The sequence below is a fragment of the Scyliorhinus torazame genome, chromosome 3 (assembly GCF_047496885.1).
Source record: "Scyliorhinus torazame isolate Kashiwa2021f chromosome 3, sScyTor2.1, whole genome shotgun sequence".
Taxonomy (NCBI): Eukaryota; Metazoa; Chordata; class Chondrichthyes; order Carcharhiniformes; family Scyliorhinidae; genus Scyliorhinus; species Scyliorhinus torazame.
Genome location: NC_092709.1, coordinates 299,925,656 through 299,948,821, shown reverse-complemented (window position 1 = coordinate 299,948,821; position 23,166 = coordinate 299,925,656). Strand labels below are relative to the sequence as shown.

The 23,166-nt window shown below is 46.2% G+C and overlaps 1 protein-coding gene across 2 annotated transcripts in view; it reads right to left on the bottom strand.

Annotated features, from left to right (window-relative positions):
• Nucleotides 1-22,801, bottom strand: part of zbtb7c (zinc finger and BTB domain containing 7C) — a 517,924-nt gene extending 495,123 nt beyond the window's left edge. Inside the window, exons 1-2 of one of the 2 annotated variants that reach the window (XM_072497445.1) lie at nt 22,747-22,801; nt 22,462-22,641 (exon numbers count right to left, since the gene is read on the bottom strand). The gene's annotated coding sequence lies outside the window, so the exon portion shown is untranslated. The other variant, XM_072497448.1, reaches the window with a different exon arrangement.
• Nucleotides 22,802-23,166: the final 365 nt, after the last annotated feature.

Here is a 23,166-nt window from a genome sequence, read left to right as displayed (position 1 = left end):
CACTGTGGACTAGGTTTGGCTTGCAAGCTGAATAAAATAACTAATGTTATACCTGCAAATCCATCTCGACTTTTATTGAGGCCAGACTGACGGGTAAAGAAATTTGGGATTCAACACACTTACCAGTCATTTGTCACAACATTTTCTGCTAGTTTACCTGCCCAAATGGGCTGGATGTTTCCGGAATCCTATTTTTTAAAAAAACATTCATAAACGTGGGTGTTAATGGCTAGTCCAGCATTTATTGCCCATCCCTAATTGCCCTTGAGAAGGTGGTGATGAACGGCCTTCTTGAACCAATGCAGTCCATGTGATGTCGGAACACACCAGTGTCGTTAGGGAGGGAGTTCCAGGATTTTGACCAAGCGACACTAAAGGAACGGCGATATTTTTCTAATGTAGAATGGTGAGTGGCTTGGAGAGAAATTCCAGGTGGTGAGTTTCTTATGTATCTGCTGTCCTCGTCCTTCTAGACATTAGCCCCATTGCTTTGAAAGGTGCTATCTCAGGAGATTTGGTGAATTCCTCCAGTGTATCTTAAAGATGGTACACACTGCTGCTACTGTGTATCCATGATAGCGGGAGTAAATGTTTATGGACAGGCTGCCAATCAAGCAGCTTGCTTTGTCCTGGATGATGTCAAGCATCTCGAATGTTGTTGGAGCTGCACTCATACAGCTAAGTGGAAGGTATTCCATCACACTCCTGACTTAGTGCCTTGCGGACAGGCTATGGGGAATCAGGGAATCGGGGGTGAGCTATTCGCTGCAGAATGCCTAGCCTCTGACCTGCTCTTACAGCAACAATGGTTATATGGCTGGTCCAGTTCAGCTTCTGGTCAATGGTAACCCCCAAGATGTTGACAGTAGGGGATTCACCAATGGAAATGCTATTGAATGTACTGGGCGATGGTTAGATTCTCTATTGTTGGAGATGGTCATTGCCTGGCAATCGTGTTGCACAAATGTTACTTGCTACTTGTCAGCCCAAGCCTGAATATTGTCCAGGTCGTGTTGCATTTAGATGTGGACTGCTTCAGTACCTGAGGAGTTGGAAATAGTGCTGAACGTTGTGCAATAATCAGCAGCGAACATCACGCTTCTGATGGAAGGAAGGTCATTGATGAAGCAGCTGGAGATGGTTGGGCCTAAGACACTACCCTGAGGAACTCCTTAAGTTATGTCCTACAACTGAGGCGACTGACGTCCAACAACCACAACCATTTTCCTTTGTGCTAGGTATGTCTCCAATCAGCACAGTGTTCCCTACCCCACCTCCCCCACCGATTCCCATTGACTCCAGTTTTGCTGGAGTTCTTTGATGCTCTACTCGGTCAAATGCTACCTCGATGTCAAGGGCAGTCACTCTCGCCCCACCTCTGGCATACAGTTCTTGAGTCCATATTCGAACCAATGCTGTAATGAGGTCAGGAGCTGAGTGGCCCTGGTGGTACCCAAACTGAGCATCCGTGGGCAGGATATTGTGAAGCAGATGCCACTTGATAGCACTGTTGATGACTCCTTCCTGGTTAGAATTTGTCCTGCATTTTGTGTACAGGACATACCTGGGCAATTTTCCACATTACCAGGTAGATGCCAGTGTTGTAGCTGCACTAGAGCACAAATCTTCAGTACTATTGGCAGAATATTATCAAGGCGTATAGTCCTTGCAGTATCCAGCGTTTTCAGCCGTTTCACAATATCACATGGAGTGAATCAAATTGGCTGAAGACTGGGGACCGCTGGAGGAGACCAAATCATATCATGGAATCATAGAATTTACAGTGCAGAATGAGGCCATTCGACCCATCAATTCTGCACCAGCCCTTGGAAAGAGCACCCTAATCACCAATTCGGCCCTTCTGGCCAGATTGTTGCAAATGCTTGATCCTTATCTTTTGCATTGATGTATTGGGCACCCCCATCAATGATGATGAGGATATTTGTGGAGTTTCCTCCTCCAGTGAATTGTTTAATTGTCCACCACCATCGACGACTGGATGTGGCAGTACTACAGAGCCTAGATCTGATCTGATAGTTGTGGAATCATTTAGCTCAGCCTATTGTTTGCTGCGTATGCTATTGGGCTGCTGTATTGTAGCTTCACCAGGTTGATACCTCATTTTTCAGTATGCCTGGTGCTGGTGCTACTCCTGACATGCCCTCCTGCACTCTTAATTGAACCAGAATTGATCCCCTGGTTTGGTGGCAATGGTAGAGAAGGGGATATGCCAGGCCATGATGTTACAGATTGTGACAAAGTACAATTCTGCTGCTGCTAATGGCCCACAGCACCTCATAGTTACCCAGACTTGAGTTGCTAGGTCTGTTCGAATCCAGTTAGCACGGTGGTAGTACCACACAACACAATGGAGGGTATCCTCAGTGTGAGGATGGGATTTCATCTCCACAAGGGCTGCGTAGTGGTCACTCCTACCAATAATATCATGGACCGATGCTTCTGCCCCAGGGAAGTTGGAGAGAATTAGATCAAGTATGTTTTCTAGTTGGACTTCCGGTGATGGGGAGGTACTGAGGTGGCTCTCCTCCAGAGTACAATAAAGTAGGCACTTTTAGCCTGAAAATTCGGACTCATTCTACCCACAAACAAGGAAGAGGAAGGGTGCTGTATGACAGTGAATGGAGCTCAAGAGGCCTCAGGGAAGGTAAGAGCGGAGGACAAGGTCAGGAGCAGCGAGCGAGTGAATCGGCGAATCCACGAGGCTAGGGGTACAGGACATACATGTACCCCCACCCACCCGCCAGGAGATGGATGCAAGATAGTCCCGACGAAGGAATTGATGGCGATGAGAGAGGCGATTAAAATCGAGACCCAAATGGTGGTCAAGGTAGCAGTGACGGAGGCACAGGTCAACATGCAAGTGGTAATCGACGGAATGGGGAAGAAACTGGAAGCTCAGGGGAAGACGATCCTAGAGCTTGAGAAGGCGTCGATGGACCAGAGCGACAGGATTGCGCTGGAGGCTGAAATAAAAAGATTGGTGGCGACAGAGGAGTCTGAAGGGGTAAGTCGAGGATCAGGAGAATCGATCTTGCCGCCAAAACATCCGAATTGTGGGCCTGCTAGAGGGGATCGTGGGCAGGGACGCAACAGACTGTGTGACCCAGGTTCTGGGCAACCTGATCATTCCCCAAGCCACCGGAGATCGACAGGGCACACAGGTCACTCCGAACGAAGCCCAAGGCCGGGGAGCAGCCAAGGGCGATAATCACCAACAGATACCAAGATCGGGAGAAGATCTATGTTGGGCACAGCAGACAAAGGCAAGCACCTGCGAAAGACACAGAATACGAGTGTATCAGGGCATTGGAGCAGATCTGGCAAAGTGCAGGCCCAAGTTCAACCAGGCAAAGTCGACCTGTACAAAAGTAGAGTAAAATTTGGAATGCTATTCCCAGCTAGGCTCTGGGTTACATTCCAAAACAAGGAGCATTATTTTAATACCCTGGCAGAGGCAGATGAGTTTGTGCAGACGAATAGCCTGACAAGGGGCAGACAAGGCAGCGTTGAGGAAGAGGCAGAGAAAGAAAAGTGATGGACTTGAACAATATTTGCGCGGGACAGTACTACCTCACTTTGAGCAAAAGCACCAGGTCTCAGGAAAGGGCAAGGGCCGCGGAGTGTAGGAGAGGGTGAAGAGGAAACAGAGGGAATAGCTATTGATCAAGCACATGTAATGTCAGCCCCGAGAGGAGGGTCACCATGCAAGCGTGGAAAGCTAGCGCTAGGAAGCATGAAAGCAAGGGGAGCAGCGGTGCACCTCCCGGTGGTGGTGTTGGGGGGCGGGAGGGGGGGGCGGGGGAGGAACAGCATGGAAATTGTAAATAATCACCATATTAATCATCTCCTGTACACTGTACAAATGTAAACGTCAATAAAAATATTAACAGCCAAAATAAGTATGTTTTCTAGTTGGTTTCCTCACCACCTGCCGCAGAGACAGTCTTGCAACTTTGTAATTTAGAGCTCAGGCAGCTCCTCTATAACAAGCCACTAGCCAACCAAAAACATTCTGCACCCTTGCAACCCTTGTGCTTCCTCCAAGTGGCATTCAACATGGAAAAGCACAGATTCATTAACTGAAGTGGGGGAGAGACAGTAGGTGGTAACCAGTAGATGGTTTCGTTTCCTATGTCTGTGGCCCCAAGTCCACGTTGGGGACTCCCAGGACAACTTCCTCCCGACTATATAACAATGTCCCGCCACCTCTGCTGGATCTGTCGGTGGGGCAGGACGTACTCAGCGATGGTGATGATGGTGTCTGGGACATTATCTTTATGTCAGGCTGTTGCTTGATTAGTCTGTGAGAGAGCTCTACAAATTTTGGCACAAGCCCCCAGATGTTAGGAAGGAGGATGTTGTTGAGGCAATGTCATTTCCAATGCCTGGGTCGATTTCTGGCAGTCCCTCTGGTTTTATCCATTTTATTAACCTTTTAGCGGTTTGATACAACTGAGTGGGCTGGACCATTTCAGAGGGCATTTAAGAGTCAACCAATTTGCTGTGGGTCAGGAGTCACATGTAGGTCACCAGACCAGGTGAGGAAGACAGATTTCCTTCTCTAAAAGGACAAAAAACCACTTACCTTTACAGGAGCAGCCCTTTGGATTTCGGCGGCAGCGGTGCGCAGGGGCCTTCTGGGAGGTGAGTACTTACTTTAAAAAGCGTTGCCTTTACAGGAGCAGCCCTTTGGATTTCGGCGGCAGCGGTGCGCAGGGGCCCTCTGGGAGGTGAGTACTTACTTTAACAAGCCTTACCTGGTCCCGTGTCTGTTCTTCTTTTCTGTTTTATTTGTTTTTATATAAGGCGGGAACCGGAAGTTCGACCCGCGGACCTCTGGGAAGTCCCCCCCCCCCCCCCCCCCACCCCCCCACCCCCCAACCAATAAATTCTGGTGGAGAGGAAACCCGAGACACTACACGTGTAGTGTCTCCCACCCGCCCTCCTCCTCTAACCTAATAATAAGACCCATTGGTGTAAGGTAAGTGCCATATTATATTATTATTATATTATTAGCATTGTGCAGGTCAAGGTTCGGAGGTGGAGGAGCAGTCTCTGTCAGCGAGAGAACCAGAGAACATCTAAGACACTCAGAAGGTAAGAAGGTAAGTAAGTGATTTTTACTTATTTTTACTTTTTTACCTTTTTTCAAATTGTGTGTGTCAGGGGGAAACTGAAGTGACATCACAGAAAAGCTGTGGCCAGAGTGGCTGGTTGGGATTCTACCCTAAATTTTAAAAAAATTTGAGTATTTGGCAACTAATTAAACATAATAACTTAATTATAATTTAGAGGGCTTCTAAGCCAGAGATCGGAGAGTATTATAGTTAGCTATCGCATTTCTATTAGAAATCTAGTGCTGGGAAACAGATAGTTGACAGTAACTTTGAAATTTTTATTAAAATATTTTTTTTTAAAAGACAAATTTTAATTTTAATTTTAATTAATTGACGCAATGTCAGTTAGAGGGGTGCTGTGCTCTGACTGTGAGATGTGGCAGGTCCGGGAGGCTTCCAGCGTCCCGGATGGCTTCATCTGCAGAAAGTGCACCCAACTGGAGCTCCTCACAGACCGCATGGTTCGGTTGGAGCAGCAATTGGATGCACTTAGGAGCATGCAGATGGCGGAAAGCGTCATAGATCGCAGTTATGTAAATGTGGTCACACCCAAGGTGCAGGCAGAGAAATGGGTGACCACCAGAAAGGGCAGGCAGTCAGTGCAGGAATTCCCTGTGGTTGTCCCCCTCTCGAACAGATATACCCCTTTGGATACTGTCGGGGGGGATAGCCTATCAGGGGAAAACAGCAGCAGCCAGAGCAGTGGCACCACGGCTGGCTCTGATGTTCAGAAGGGAGGGTCAAAGCGCAGAAGAGTAATAGTAATAGGGGACTCTATAGTCAGGGGCACAGATAGGCGCTTCTGTGGACGTGAAAGAGACTCCAGGATGGTATGTTGCCTCCCTGGTGCCAGGGTCCAGGATGTCTCCGAACGGGTAGAGGGAATCCTGAAGGGGGAGGGCAAACAGGCAGAGGTCGTTGTACATATTGGTACTAACGACATAGGCAGGAAGGGGCATGAGGTCCTGCAGCAGGAGTTCAGGGAGCTAGGCAGAAAGTTAAAAGACAGGACCTCGAGGGTTGTAATCTCGGGATTACTCCCTGTGCCACGTGCCAGTGAGGCTAGAAATAGGAAGATAGAGCAGATAAACACGTGGCTAAACAGCTGGTGTAGGAGGGAGGGTTTCCATTATCTGGACCACTGGGAGCTCTTCCGGGGCAGGTGTGACCTGTATAAGAAGGACGGGTTGCATCTAAACCGGAGAGGCATAAATATCCTGGCCGCGAGGTTTGCTAGTGTCACACGGGAGGGTTTAAACTAGTATGGCAGGGGGGTGGGCACGGGAGCAATAGGTCAGAAGGTGAGAGCATTGAGGGAGAACTAGGGAATAGGGACAGTGTGGCTCTGAGGCAGAGCAGACGGGGAGAAGTTGCTGAACACAGCGGGTCTGGTGGCCTGAAGTGCATATGTTTTAATGCAAGGAGCATTACGGGTAAGGCAGATGAACTTAGAGCTTGGATTAGTACTTGGAACTATGATATTGTTGCCATTACAGAGACCTGGTCGAGGGAAGGGCAGGATTGGCAGCTAAACGTTCCAGGATTTAGATGTTTCAGGCGGGATAGAGGGGGATGTAAAAGGGGAGGCGGAGTTGCGCTACTTGTTCGGGAGAATATCACAGCTGTACTGCGAGAGGACACCTCAGAGGGCAGTGAGGCTATATGGGTAGAGATCAGGAATAAGAAGGGTGCAGTCACAATGTTGGGGGTATACTACAGGCCTCCCAACAGCCAGCGGGAGATAGAGGAGCAGATAGGTAGACAGATTTTGGAAAAGAGTAAAAACAACAGGGTTGTGGTGATGGGAGACTTCAACTTCCCCAATATTGACTGGGACTCACTTAGTGCCAGGGGCTTAGACGGGGCGGAGTTTGTAAGGAGCATCCAGGAGGGCTTCTTAAAACAATATGTAGACAGTCCAACTAGGGAAGGGGCGGTACTGGACCTGGTATTGGGGAATGAGCCCGGCCAGGTGGTAGATGTTTCAGTAGGGGAGCATTTCAGTAACAGTGACCACAATTCAGTAAGTTTTAAAGTACTGGTGGACAAGGATAAGAGTGGTCCGAGGATGAATGTGCTAAATTGGGGGAAGGCTAATTATAACAATATTAGGCGGGAACTGAAGAACATAGATTGGGAGCGGATGTTTGAGGGCAAATCAACATCTGACATGTGGGAGGCTTTCAAGTGGCAGTTGAAAGGAATACAGGACCGGCATGTTCCTGTGAGGATGAAAGATAAATACGGCAATTTTCGGGAACCTTGGATGACGAGTGATATTGTAGGCCTCGTCAAAAAGAAAAAGGAGGCATTTGTCAGGGCTAAAAGACTGGGAACAGACGAAGCCTGCGTGGAATATAAGGAAAGTAGGAAGGAACTTAAGCAAGGAGTCAGGAGGGCTAGAAGGGGTCACGAAAAGTCATTGGCAAATAGGGTTAAGGAAAATCCCAAGGCTTTTTACACGTACATAAAAAGCAAGAGGGTAGCCAGGGAAAGGGTTGGCCCACTGAAGGATAGGCAAGGGAATCTATGTGTGGAGCCAGAGGAAATGGGCGAGGTACTAAATGAATACTTTGCATCAGTATTCACCAAAGAGAAGGAATTGGTAGATGTTGAGTCTGGAGAAGGGGGTGTAGATAGCCTGGGTCACATTGTGATCCAAAAAGACGAGGTGTTGGGTGTCTTAAAAAATATTAAGGTAGATAAGTCCCCAGGGCCTGATGGGATATACCCCAGAATACTGAAGGAGGCTGGAGAGGAAATTGCTGAGGCCTTGACAGAAATCTTTGGATCCTCACTGTCTTCAGGGGATGTCCCGGAGGACTGGAGAATAGCCAATGTTGTTCCTCTGTTTAAGAAGGGTAGCAAGGATAATCCCGGGAACTACAGGCCGGTGAGCCTTACTTCAGTGGTAGGGAAATTACTGGAGAGAATTCTTCGAGACAGGATCTACTCCCATTTGGAAGCAAATGGACGTATTAGTGAGAGGCAGCACGGTTTTGTGAAGGGGAGGTCGTGTCTCACTAACTTTTGATAGAGTTTTTCGAGGAGGTCACTAAGATGATTGATGCAGGTAGGGCAGTAGATGTTGTCTATATGGACTTCAGTAAGGCCTTTGACAAGGTCCCTCATGGTAGACTAGTACAAAAGGTGAAGTCACACGGGATCAGGGGTGAGCTGGCAAGGTGGATACAGAACTGGCTAGGCCATAGAAGGCAGAGGGTAGCAATGGAGGGATGCTTTTCTAATTGGAGGGCTGTGACCAGTGGTGTTCCACAGGGATCAGTGCTGGGACCTTTGCTCTTTGTAGTATATATAAATGATTTGGAGGAAAATGTAACTGGTCTGATTAGTAAGTTTGCAGACGACACAAAGGTTGGTGGAATTGCGGATAGCGATGAGGACTGTCGGAGGATACAGCAGGATTTAGATTGTCTGGAGACTTGGGCGGAGAGATGGCAGATGGAGTTTAATCGGGACAAATGTGAGGTAATGCATTTTGGAAGGTCTAATGCAGGTAGGGAATATACAGTGAATGGTAGAACCCTCAAGAGTATTGAAAGTCAAAGCGATCTAGGAGTACAGGTCCACAGGTCATTGAAAGGGTCAACACAGGTGGAGAAGGTAGTCAAGAAGGCATACGGCATGCTTGCCTTCATTGGCCGGGGCATTGAGTATAAGAATTGGCAAGTCATGTTGCAGCTGTATAGAACCTTAGTTAGACCACACTTGGAGTATAGTGTTCAATTCTGGTCGCCACACTACCAGAAGGATGTGGAGGCTTTAGAGAGGGTGCAGAAGAGATTTACCAGAATGTTGCCTGGCATGGAAGGCATTAGCTATGAGGAGCGATTGAATAAACTCGGTTTGTTCTCACTGGAACGAAGGAGGTTGAGGGGCGACCTGATAGAGGTATACAAAATTATGAGGGACATAGACAGAGTGGATAGTCAGAGGCTTTTCCCCAGGGTAGAGGGGTCAATTACTAGGGGGCATAGGTTTAAGGTGAGAGGGGCAAGGTTTAGAGTAGATGTACGAGGCAAGTTTTTTACGCAGAGGGTAGTGGGTGCCTGGAACTCGCTACCGGAGGAGGTAGTGGAAGCAGGGACGATAGGGACATTTAAGGGGCATCATGACAAATATATGAATAGGATGGGAATAGAAGGATACGGACCCAGGAAGTGTAGAAGATTGTAGTTGAGTCGGGCAGCATGGTCGGCATGGGCTTGGAGGGCCGAAGGACCTGTTCCTGTGCTGTACATTTCTTTGTTCTTTGTTTATTAATGAACCAGATGGGTTTTTAAATGACAATCGGCAATGGTTTCAATTGCAGATTTTTATTAATTGAAGTCAAATTCAGGATAATGCTCTGGGGACCTTGGTTTAAATTCCACTTTAATAAGGACATGGGGAGTCCATACCGAGTAAAATAAAGAACTTTGATTTATTTACAATACAGTACATACACTTCCTGGTAAATCACTACCGGGTCTCTTTCGGTCGGTGCCTTATTGGCCGACCTTTTACACAATGCTAAATTGAGTTCCCCCGCCACTCAGCGGGGGAGCTTGTACTCCGCGAGAACCAAGGAAGATAACCATTCCTACCCCGTAAGTCCCGTGCGGGATATTACAACCACCATAGCAGATGATTTGAACCTGGGTACCGAGGGCATTACCCTGGATTGCTAGTCCAGTGATAATACCACGATACCACTGCCTCCCCTTAATCAGTTTGCTGCAACATTCAACAAAACTTTCATAATCCAGTCAACATTTTTCAACAAATCCCATTATTTTGACAGCCCAAAACATCATGAAATGAAACATGAAATATCTGCAACCAGAAATCAGTTCACCACAACACCAGTAAAATTAGATAGTCTGTGGCATTAAAGTTAGACAGCAAGGGCTGGATTTTTGCCTTGGAGTGGGAAACAGGAGCTCGGTCTGCTTTTGGATCAGAAACCCAACTCCAGTGGATAACTAATTGAGGGTCAGATTCTGCCAGGGGCGAGCCCTTGATAAATATGGGGACTGGTTTCCTATCCAATTACAGGTGGTGGGGGAAGGAATGGCGGGCTGGTCAAGAGGTGGGGTTCCTTTAGACTGCCCACAGCAGCCATCACTGGAGGACAGACTTGCAGTTTGTGTTGACGTTTTTCACTGCACCACAAGGGAGATGTCACTAGGCAGCAGGAGGCTTGGCACCCAGGAAAAGATAGACTCTCGCTTTTTGTTAACTTGGAGCCAATGCTAGAAGCCGTGAGAGAGGAGAGAGGTTCTCCTTCTAGAGGGTGGCAGGAGGAGTTCACATCATCATGCAACAGGAGCACCTCGTTCAGCATCATGTCCCTCTGCCTCCAATGCCCTCTCTTCTCTTTTTTACTTCCTGCTCTTCCCCTGAGGAGCGGTCCCCTTTCCGGGCCTCACTATCGTCAAAGTCCACATATATCTGGAGGACAATGTAATGTAGAACATTGCAGACCACCATAACCACCAAGACTCATACAGAAGGATATTGGGGGACACTGCCCAACTGGTCCAGCATTAGGCCCAGTGTCCCATCAGTTGTGAATCTGATGTGCTGTCCAGCCTTGCTAAAGAGAGCACCTTTCACCTGGACAATGCACTGGTGAGTAGCTGCCTATGGAATGTCAATGAGACCCACAGCTGATCCCTGAAAGGGTCCAGCGATGAAAGAATTCAAGGCTAAGTTACCTTGACTGCTACTGGTAACGTATGGCAATCAATGGTACAAACTGAGGACCACACTGTTGAGGGCACAAATATCCGTGATCATCCACCTAGAGAGTTGCAGTCTCTTTCTGCACTGGTTCTCAGTCATGACTGTCTGTAGGGTAGTGTCTCCTTCCCCTTCATGCCCCTTGTCTTTCTTTTCTGGTCTCTTGATGCCCAGAGCCCTGACCTTCCTGTGCAGGCTGCTGCTCCTCATTACCATTGGTCTCAATTTCTGAGGGTGCAGTACCCACTTCCACATTCTCTCTTGCTGGTGCTCAGTTGGAGTTGAAACATCCCCGCTCACTGCTTCGTGCTCATGTAATGCCAGGAGAATGACGACCCTGTGAACAGACAAAGTTCTTAATGCTAACTCCTCTCCTGACCGTGATGGGCTATTGCAACTTTTACTTCAAAGGACTAAGTCCTTTCACTTATGATTAGCATTTAGACATAAGTGCCAGAAGTTTACAGGTCACCTGACTTGCTCCCATACTTAATTCATGCCTGCCTTCAGCAGGCAGCTCCTAAACCTTAGGCACCTCCAGCAAATCAGAAACACTTCAGAAAGACGTGCTTTCAAAAATCCCTTAACAAGCTTAATTAAACGCAACACGAATCGAGACAGGTTTGCAGTCCTGCGCTTCAACTCGCCCTCCTAAAAATCTTGGTCGACCTGAACAGAGGCAGGACAACAGGTTCCAAAACCGGGGTTCAAGAAGGCAGCTCATTACCACCTTCTCAAGGGCAATAAGGGATGGGTAATAAATTCTGACCTATATAGCGATTCCCAGATCCCATGAACAAATTTAAATAAACATGATGCAAATGCACAAAACGAAATCCAATGAAGTACCAAGTTGCAATAGCTGCTTCTGTCCACCACAGGCAGCAATGCAAGAAACTAGAACAGATGTCATAGGTGGTTCCCAATGGCTCAAATAAAATAATTAAAACAACAAAGCAAGCAATTTCTGAACATAGTTTACAAACTCTATATGGGTTAGTCTGATTCAAATTTGGTATGAGCATTATAAACACAATCTTCCCAGCACACAACAATGAAAATTTCAACGAGCAAAGTACAGTGCCAATTACTTCTCACATATCATTTTCATGTATGCTAGTCTATTCCAACTCAAATTCTATTACATTTCATTAAGTACAAAAAAACATGGTTTGAAAACCAATCACATTGGCAAATAAGAAAATACCCTGTTCAACACCTTTGTGCCTGGCAAAACAGCTCTCATTTTGGCAGAGGGCGTGAAGGAGCAGTGACACTGTGGAGGTAATTCTGATTGAATGATGCCGCAAAACTTGCAATATAGGCTTTTCAAGACAACGTGAATCAGGAAGAGTGTTTAGCTGGTGGTTGAGCCGATATTGCACCATGTTACGTGAGCAACTAAAGTCAAAATTTCCTCTTTGTCGCTTAATGAGATTAATGAGGGCGCACATTGAAGATGCATTGGTGGCATGGATTTCATAAGAGCCGCTTATAAAATCATAGAGCCAAAGTGACGGAAAATACTTGTTTAAAACAACATAGTTGTTTCAGGTAATATATGGGATTTTGAGTTCATCTGTGTACCATCTGCAATGAAATTGCAATTCTGTTCTTCAGAAATATCAACTAAAATAAGATAGTCTCAGAAAATGCTACATTTATTATAATAGAAGTGAGCATTTAAAAAATATATATTTATTCAAATTTTCAACGATTTTCAACAAAACACTCCAACCAGAAAAAAAAAGAATAAAGCACCTCAGTTGGTCCAAGAATCGCCACATCCCCTCCCCCACCTCCGGGGGCTCAGACCTATACAGATCCCCATAGAAGTCCCTAAATACCTTGTTTATTCTCACCGCACCGTATTCCCCCCTCTATCTCTAATTCCACCAATCTCCCTCGCTGCCTCCCTCTTACGAAGCTGATGTGCCAGCATCCGGCTCGCCTCTCCCCGTACTCATATACCGCCCCCTGCATTTTCCTCCACTGCGCCTCTGCTTTTCCCGTGGTCAATAGATCAAATTCCATTTGGAGGTTTCGTCGCTCCCTAAGCAGCCCCTCCTCGGGGGCCTCTGCATAGCTCCTGTCCACCCTTAATATGTCCCCCACCAATCTCTCCCCCTCCCTCCTCTCTCTCTTCTCCCTATGGGCCCTAATGGAAATTAGCTCTCCCCTAACCACTACCTTCAGAGCCTCCCAGACTACCCCCACCTGCACCTCCCCATTGTCGTTGGCCTCCATGTATCTTTGAATACACCCCCGGATCCGCCCGCACACCTCCTCATCTACCAACAGTCCCACATTGAGGCGCCAGAACAGGCACTGGTCCCTCTCCTCCCCCAACTCCAGCTTCACCCAATGAGGGGCGTGATCCGAGATGTCTACAGCCGAATATTCCGTTCCCTCCACTTTCAGATTTAGTGCCCTACTCATTATAAAGAAATCTATCCGGGAATAGGCTTTATGGGCGTGGGAGAAAAAATAAAATTCTCTGGCAAACCTCCACGGATCCACTCCCCCCATCTGGTCCATAAACCCCCCTGAGCACCTTGGCCGCAGCCGGCCTCTTACCCGTCCTGGAACAGTCCAGTGCTGGCTCCAGCACCGTGTTGAAGTCCCCCCCATTATCAAGCTCCCTGCCTCCAGATCCGAGATCCGACCCAACGTACGTTTCATAAATCCAGCATCATCCCAATTCGGGGCATATACGTTCACCAGTACCACCCTCTTCCCCTGCAACCTACCACTCACCATCATGTATCGACCTCCATTATCCGCCACAATGTTCATCGCCTCAAACGTCACCCGCTTCCCCACCAGTATCGCAACTCCTCTATTCTTCGCATCCAGCCCCGAGTGAAAGACCTGCCCAACCCATCCCTTTCTCAGCCTAACCTGACCTGCCAGCTTCAAGTGTGTCTCCTGGAGCATGACCACGTCTGCCTTCAGTCCATTTAAGTGTGCGAACACCCGGGCCCTCTTGACCGGCCCATTCAGGCCCCTCACATTCCATGTTATCAGCCGGATCAGGGGGCTACGCATGCCCGCCCCCCCCCCCCCCCCCCCGGCCGACTAGCCATCCCCTTTTTTAGGCCAGCCACGTGCCCGCGCATCCCGGCCCTCCAGTCCCCCAAGCGGCGGACCCCCGCCCCGACTCCCTCTTCTACCTCCAGCTCCCCTTTGGCCAATACAGCAGCAACCCAGTCCCCCCCCCCCCTCCCCCGCCAGATCACCAGCCATTTTGCTCCCCCCATTGCACTCCCGTAATTCAGCTGACTCCTGCTGACCCCGGCCACTCCCGCCATTCCAACGACCCCCCAGTGTGGGAATCCCCCCCACCTCCCCCTGTCGATCAATGTGCACTCTCCTCCAGCACCACCCTTCCCCCCACACCCCGCCCCTCCCTTCCTTAGCACAGGAAAAAGCCCGCATTTTCCATTCGAGCCGGCCCTGCCTCCTATGGCGCAGTTCCTTTTTCTGCGACCTCACCCCAGCTCCCAATCCCCGGGCTTCATCAGCGGCGACCTGTCCCTACAGTACCGGCGCCCACACTCTCACACAGCCTCCACATCATATCCACTCACCCCTTCCCATTTCCCCTCTTCCCAACCTGAAGCCAGAAGAAGAACACCCCCAAAATACAGTAAACACCGCCCCCCCCCCCCCCCCCCCCCCACCCCCACAACAAAGCCTCAGTTTGAGTCCAGCTTTTCAGTCTGAATAAAGGTCCACGCCTCATCTGGCGTCTCAAAATAGTGATGACGGTCCTGTAACGTGACCCACAATCGCGCTGGCTGCAGCATTCCAAACTTCACCCCCTTCTGATTAAAACCAGCCCTCTTCTTGGCTACCTCCGCACTCCAGTCCTGGTAGACACAGATCTCCGTATTCTCCCACCTGCTGCTCCGTTCTTTCTTCGCCCATCTCAGGACGCACTCTCTGTCCATAAAGCGGTGGAACCTCACCACTACAGCCCTTGTCGGCTCGTTGGCTTTAGGCCTCCTTGCCAGGACTCGATAAGCCCCATCCAGCTCCAGGGGCCTCGGGAAAGCTCCCGTGCCCATCAGCGTGTTGAGCATTGTAGCTACATATGCCCCAGCGTCGGACCCCTCCACTCCTTCAGGGAGACCTAGAATCCGAAGGTTCTTCCTCCTCGACCTGTTCTCCAGGTCCTTAAACTTCTCCTGCCATTTCTTGTGTAGCGCCTCGTGCGCCTCCGCCTTCACCGCCAGGCCCCAAATCTCGTCCTCGTTCTCTGAGGCCTTCTGCCGCACCTCTCGAATCGCCACCCTTTGGACTTCTGGGTCTCCACCAGCCTTTCGAAAAAAGCAAGATGGCGGCAGGTGGAGATCAAGCAGCATGGGCGCAGTGGTCGCAGGAGCAGCAAGAGTTCCGTACAAACTGCTTTGCGGAGCTGAGAGCAGAAATGCTGCCGACACCTTCATTGGCGGCAGCATTTCTGCTCTCAGCTCCGCAAAGCAGTTTGTACGGAACTCTTGCTGCTCCTGCGACCACTGCGCCCACGCTGCTTGCTCTCCACCTGCCGCCATCTTGCTTTTCCTCCCCCACTCTCTTCGCTGCTCCAAAACCACTTTTTAGATCACTCCACTCCTGGTCCACTCCATACAGTGCTGGGGGAACCTTACTATCACCTTCCCACACTGGGAACTGTCATACAAGTGCCGCTGGGGCTCCTCAAAAGGGCCCAAAAGTCCGTTCTTGGCGCGAGCTGCCGAACGTGCGACCTACCTAGGCATAGCCGCAACCGGAAGTTAGAAGTGAGAATTTATTGAAAGACATTAATATCCAGATTTACTGCAGTTAACTAATTAGCGAACAGCTGGATAAAGCATTCAAACAACCAGTGTAAATACAAAAACCTAGAATTCTAATCAAGGTTATTTCAACTGCAATGACTCTGATTCCTACTTTCAGAACAATTATTTTAACATTGCTGGTTGCTCACTTTTCAGAATGAGCTATCTGCAAGAGATCAGAAATCTCTTCTAGAGAGGGAAGTGGAGGGCAACAGAAAGGATTGCCCAAGATACAGTTGGATAACAGGCATCACAGAGTGGTTGAAGATGAACTACAATGAATGTGTGAGCATGGCTCCAGACAGACGAGCGTGACATACCATGACAGTCGATCTCCCAGTAGGAGTAGCTACAAGCAGCAGCAGTACCTGTAATAGTAACATGGTCAGAAACTCTAGTTTGCAGTTTGTCAAAACTATTAGGCCTCAGAAGGAACCAAGTCAAGCGTGTTTTTTAAAAAAGTAAGAAGGTGCTGGAGTGAAATTTACATTATTATAATTTGAACTATACAAATAGGAGCACTTGTTAAGGTGACACCATTATATGAAAGGTGAGGAAGATAGAAATCCCAGAAAGTGAGGCAATCGGTGATTAACAAGTTCCACTTAGAACTGAAAAACCAGCAGCAATGATATCAAAACAATTTGTAGATCTTAATGATCTCCTCCAGCCATAATTGCCTGCTCAAACCTCACATCCTCCCTCCTCTTTGTTGAAAAAAAATGAAAATCGCTTACTGTCACAAGTAGGCTTCAATGAAGTTACTGTGAAAAGCCCCTAGTCGCCACATTCCGGCGCCGTGCTGCTGGCCTGCCTTGGTCTGCTTTCAAAGCCAGAGATTAGCCTAGTGTGCTAAACAGCCCCATCGTCACTTAAACGTTCAATCATTTCCCTTCATAGGTGTGTGATGAGACACCAGAGCCTTCCTTCACATGTCTCCCTTCACCTCCTGCCAATGCATTTATTTTCCTTAGAGGCTTTGTTTTCCATAGAAATGTAATAAAATAATAATAATCTTTATTGTCACAAGTAGGCTTACATTAACACTGCAATGAAGATATTGTGAAAAGCCCCTACTCGCCACATTCCGGCACCTGTTCGGGTACACAGAGGGAGAATTCAGAATGTCCAAATTACCAAATAGCACGTCTTTCGGGACTTGTGGGAGGAAACTGGAGCAGGAAACCCATGCAGACACAGGGAGAACATGAAGACTCCGCACAGACAATGACCCAAGCCGGAAATCGAACCTGGGACCCTGGTGCTGTGAAGCTATAGTGCTAACCACTATGCTACTGTGCTGCCCAAGATTTAGCGACAGTATTAAGTACAATTTAATGGATAAACTAATGATTTTCATTTTTTAAATTTAAATCCCTTGTACTTAGAAATTTCAGTTACTGAAGACAAATTGTAAATTTTATTTTTGAAACTGTGCGGAGTCTGCACGTTCTCCCCGTGTATGCGTGGGTTTCCTCCTGGTACTCCGGTTTCCTCCCACAGTCCAAAGATGCAGGTTAGGTGGATTGGCCATGATAAATTGCCCTTAGTGTCCAAAATTGCCCTTAGTGTTGGATGGGGTTACTGGGTTATGGGGATAGGGTGGAGGTGTTGACCTTGGGTAGGGTGCTCTTTCCAAGAGCTGGTGCAGACTCGATGGGCCGAATGGCCTCCTTCTGCACTGTAAATTCTATGATAATCCATGATTAATCTAGGACAAAGGTTCGGCACAACATCGTGGGCCGAAGGGCCTGTTCTGTGCTGTATTTTGAATTATTTGTGGGGCAAATATAGATATGATTGCTTCGCCAGACACTCTCTGAAATGTGGATGTGAAGATACAGTCAATTTGTGGCACCCATAACAATGGAGGTTTTATCACTTATATCACCTTCAGGGTAAAAATTGCGGACACTTTCATAATGAGGTTTCCTGTAATGGCTGGTTTTCACAGGAAATTACAATGGAATGGCATGCCTCTCATACCAAATTCATTTTATAGATTTTTGGATTTAGTCTGACACGAGGTAACAAATAACAACATTAACACAACATAGGAAATTCCAATAAAGCAGAAAATATCTGGGACCAAAAATAATTTCAAAGCATACTCAAAATAAAATGACAGATATTTGTTGGCTTGATAGCCAACTGGTTACCTTTAACATGTCTTTTTTGCCTAGTTGCTCTATTTTTGTTGTCTCTTTACTTTTGTTGTAAACTCATTTTTAAAATATATATATATACATATATCTATATATATATATTATATATAATAGACATTTTCACCCATCTAATTATACAACTAATTCGTTGTACTCATGGTGTGCAGAGGAAAGAAGGTAGACGGTGCAAAATACCTTGAACCACTGACTGAAACAATGTAGAGTATTAAAGAATTTTGGCCTCATCTGAAATCTACCAAATTCCTGATGCCCACCAGACACTTCACCAAATAGCAGTAGCAAGTTAAAATTTGTGGGAAAAAGCTTCTTTTGTAAGTCATGCCTACATCCTTCATGAGCCATGGGACCCTCATGCTCTTGGGAAAATGTATCATAGAACCATTCCTAGTAAGACATGGTACTGTATAACATATTCTGCACTGTAAATTCTGTAAATTCTGTAAATACATAGGCATCAGTTAAATGTTAAAATTAACCAGAAAAATATTTGTTAGTATAATTATTGTACCATTTAATCATATTTTCTGAAAAGCAACACTTAACATAACCACAATGCCTCAAATACAACTTCTGTTGTTTAGCATCAAAAAATATTGTTAGCCATGTTTGCAACTCAGTACTCTAGCAGAATTTCATCGCCATTTTTATGTTATCATATTAACCAATCATTTTCCCTTTAAATCTAAATAATTTTGATTTGTAGAAAATATAAATTTGTCAACGATAGGTGAAAATCATTACGGGAAAACATTAAAAGAAATAGCTCTGAGGTAAACATATTCTCATGTGGAAATTTTCCAGCCACCTCTTTTTTAAGAGTACATCATATCAATCCATCATGCAACCCTCTCCTTTCCCATGCCCTTTGTAGTAACCCATGCAGTTTCACAAGTTATTTTCAACCAGAAGCTAACTGAGCATATTCGCCAATATAAATAAAAAAGATTGCCCCTTCCAATACAAAGAAAATATGTTCTAAGATGTATTATTTCATTTTTTTAATGTCAAAATGTCTACTTTCGGCAGAATACAAGTCTCAATAATATGTTTTTAATTTTTGAGATTGTTCAATGTGGCTGCTTCAATTATATAGGAACATAAGAACACGAGAACAAGGAGCAAGAGTTAGAAATTCAGCCCCTCGAGCCTCCTCCACCATTCAATACGATCACGACTGCTATCATCTTGGCCTCATCTCCAACTTCCTGCCCACACCCCATAAAACTTCATCCTACTACTTATTAAAAAAACATCCATCTCCTCCTTAAATTTGTTTAGTGTTCTGGTGTCCACTGCACATCCGGGATATAGAATTCCACAGGTTCACAAGCATTTGAGTGAAGTAATTTCTCCTCATCTCTGTTTTAAATCTGTCACCCCTTAGCCTAAAATTATGACCTCTTGTTCTAGAATGCCCAACAAGGGGAAACATCTGCTCTATGTCTACCCCATCCATCCCCTTTACATCTTATATACTTCAATTAAATATCCTAATTCTTCTAAACGCCAGCGAGTTTAGGCCTAAACTGCTCAATCTCTCTTCATGAGACAAACCCTTCATCCCTGGAATCAATCTAATGAACTTTCACTGAACCATCTTTAATGCATTTACATCCTTCCTCAAGTAAGGGGACGAAAACTGTGCTCAGTACTCCAGATGCGGTCTCACCAATTTCCTTTATAGTTGCAACAGCACTTCCCTACTTTTATATTCTATTCCATTTGCAATGAATGTCAAAATTCCATTTGCCTTCCTTATTACCTAATGCACCTGCATACTAAATTTCTGCGATTCGTGCACGAGGACTCCCAGATCCCGTCTGCACCAAACATTTTTGAAGTTTCTCTCCATTTAGATAATAAGTTGCCTTTTTATTCCTCCAACCAGAACGGATAACCTCACACTTGTCCGTGTTAAATTCCATCTGCCAATTTTGGCCCACTCATCTAACCTATCCATATCCATTTGTAAAAATGTCTTATTTCCTTGCAACTTGCTTTCCCACCTATTTTAGAGTCATCTGCAAATTTAGCTACAGTGCATTCTATCCCTACATCCAAGTCATTTATATAAATTGTAAATAGTTAGGGCCAAGGACCGAACCCTGTGGCACACCACTAGTCACAGCTGCCAACCAGAAAAAAATCTATTTATCCCCACTCTCTGTCTTCTGTTGGTTAGCCAATCCTCTACCAAGCAAATCAAATGTGTTACCCCCCCAACCCTTTGGGTTCTTACCTTGTGTGCCACCTTATCAAAATGCCTTCTGGAAGTTCAGATACACTAATCTACTGGACACCCATGATCCAGCCTTCTTGTTACATCTTTGAAGAGATCCAGCAAATTAGTTACCCTTCATAAAACCATGCCGGCTCTGATTGATTGTGTTTTGACTTTTCAAATGTCCCATTACTACTTCCTTAATAATGGATTCCAACAAATTCTCAACAAACATTAGACATTAAACTAACTGGTCTATAATCTCTTACTTTCTGCCTTGCTTCCTTTTTGAACAGGGGGGTTAGATTAGCCTTTTTTCAATCCATTGTAACCTTTGCAGAATCCTGGAAATTTTGGAATATTATGAGCAATGCCTCCACTATCTCTACTGCCACTTCCTTCAAGATCCTAGGATGTAGGTTTTCAGACCACAAGGACTTGTCTGTTTTTAATCCCAATAGTTTGCTATGTACTTTTTCCATATATCCAAAGCAACATATTTAATATTAGATAGTATCAGCTTTGGCTTTGTTGAAAGCACTCTCACCTATACATCAGAAGAATGTGGGTTCAAGTCCCACTCCAGAACCTTGAGCACAAAAATCTAGGCTGACATTCCAATGCAGTCAGTCTTGGACAATCAGATTTTTGGTGTCTCAGGGAATTAAGTGATATCAGGAATGGACAGGAAAGTGGAGTTGGAACAAAAGATGGCCATGTTCACATGGAATTGAGAAGCAGGCTTGAGGGGTATGGTCTACCCTTGCTCCTATTCCTTCTGTTTATAGTCATTTGGTTGTACAGAACTTGAGTATTGCTGAAAAGAAGAGACATGTTGAAGCTTTTAATCTTGCACTCATCAGGACATTTTACAAGAATACCAGTAAAAGGGGAAAACAACAATTTATATTGTATGAGAAGAGAATGTCGATTGGTTGACAAGTGGACTCAGAGTGCATTCTTCATGACAAGCCTCTACCAATCAGAATTATCTCTTCTGCCACACCAATCTTAGATTGTGCTAAATGAACCTTACAACATTAAAGTAATTCCAACTACATCATTGAAACAGTACATGAATTTTTTTCTCTTAATTCCACCTCATAAAAAACCTATTCCTTATAAATTTGCTTATGCAATTTACCATAAAAGTAACCAGCTATACAGTTCCTGTACCTTAGTGTAGTTTATGTACACCCATCATCATTCATTTAATGATCCTTGCTAATACAGGATTTTCTATATGTGTTCCCATCAGCCTCAAAAAACAACTTACTTTTACATTTATCATTCATTCCCATCGTGTAAAATCCTTGACACCCATTCCAATATATCTAATAAATTAATCAAATATATAGCATCTGGTTTCTTAACCATTCATTAAAGTTCTGCTAATTTAAAAACCCTTGAAGGAGACATCGCTGACGAGCCACAGGCATGGCTACAGTGTCACCGGTTTAGCCATGTGCACTAACTTCAGTAAGAACTGTCTTACACACAATGTAGTAAGCACATTTACTTAAACGTAATTTAATCTTTCACCAAAGTTTGAAATTCTGGCATTACTCTATCAAGTACAATACATCATAGTGCAAATTCCAAGTTATTGTCCAAAAGATGCAAGCGGCATTTTGACTTCAACAGATAGCTGAGAACATTGACTTGCACAGTAAGAAACAACTGACCTGTCCCTGCTCTCTCCATCGAGAACGCAATTAGATGTCGATTGCCTTTTATCACGACGCTACTCCGTTATGGTTGGGACATTCTGCTGACAAGAACCTTTTGGTCGAGCTGGCCATAAAGGGCAGAATCATGTTTCATGTAGAATATTCCATTAACTTCGTCCTCTGCATTACTGGAGGACCTTGTGACACACCCACACCTGGCAGCCTCCTCCATGTACAACCATTGACAAGCTCCCTCAATCTCATAGATCACTGAAGAATACGATAGCAAAACCCTTTTCACGTCCACGAAACACTAACAAACTCTTATATCCCCTAGATGAAGCAATAATTCTATAATTTATAACTCATCAGCCATTTCGATCAGAGCAAATACCTGGGCAAACTCCCTCATAGCCCGTCTTGCAGACGACAGAATGGCATCTTCCCTTCTTTCAGCCACGCACGACCACCTGACAAGCCCCCTTAAAAGGATGATTCTCCATCTCAAAACGACACCTGATCTATCCAACTGTCAGGTTCAATTAAAAAAATGTAGCCCCTTTAATCCACCAAAAATGAAAAATAAACCCCTTCCATCCCTGACAACAGAAGTTTATCAACAAACACAGCAACAATGTTCCCACAGAAGAAGCGCTCACACAGATAGACAGACAGTACCTGTTGTGTCCTCTCCAATCACTGTCAACTGCTGTTATTTAATTTCCCCTTCAGGTCTTTTTTCTCTCTCTCTCTTTTAAATGTCTCTTCCCTCTATCAGTCCACAAATCCCTTGGTGATGGTGTGTCAGTGAATCAGGAGCCCGGATGGATATGTGTGCCTCCTCTTCCCTCCCATCTCCTGTAATTATAAAATATGTAGTTGGTAAGGGAGGGAGTAAACCTCACCCAACCTTAGAAAAAAAACGGGAAAATATATCCATAGAGATATTGCCCTTCCACTCACGTAACAGCCCAACTTCCCCAGCCACAGCAACAGACAGGGCAGAGCAGAGGGGAGGAGGAGGAGGGCTGTCGTCTCGGGTGCTTTTGATGGACGGCACTGGCGGCCAATCGGCATCAAACCCCGCGTGCGCGCCCAGCCCCGCCCCCCTTCCAACCGTCACTTGGAAGGCGGCAGGCAGCCGCCAATCAGAGAAGGCGAGGAGGAGGGGGCGCGAGCGGGCGAGCGAGAGGGAGGTTCTTTCATGAACTGTTGCCCACCCGCGCGCCCAACCCCCGCCCGCCCGCGCTAGCGCCCCCCCACGGCCGCCGCTCCGCCTGACATCCCGTGACGCGTAGGCGATGATTGACGCAGATCGGAAAGGAGGCGGCCTCAGCGTTGCTCGCTGGCAGATTTCGCCAATGGGCGTCGAGTGAAGGCGAG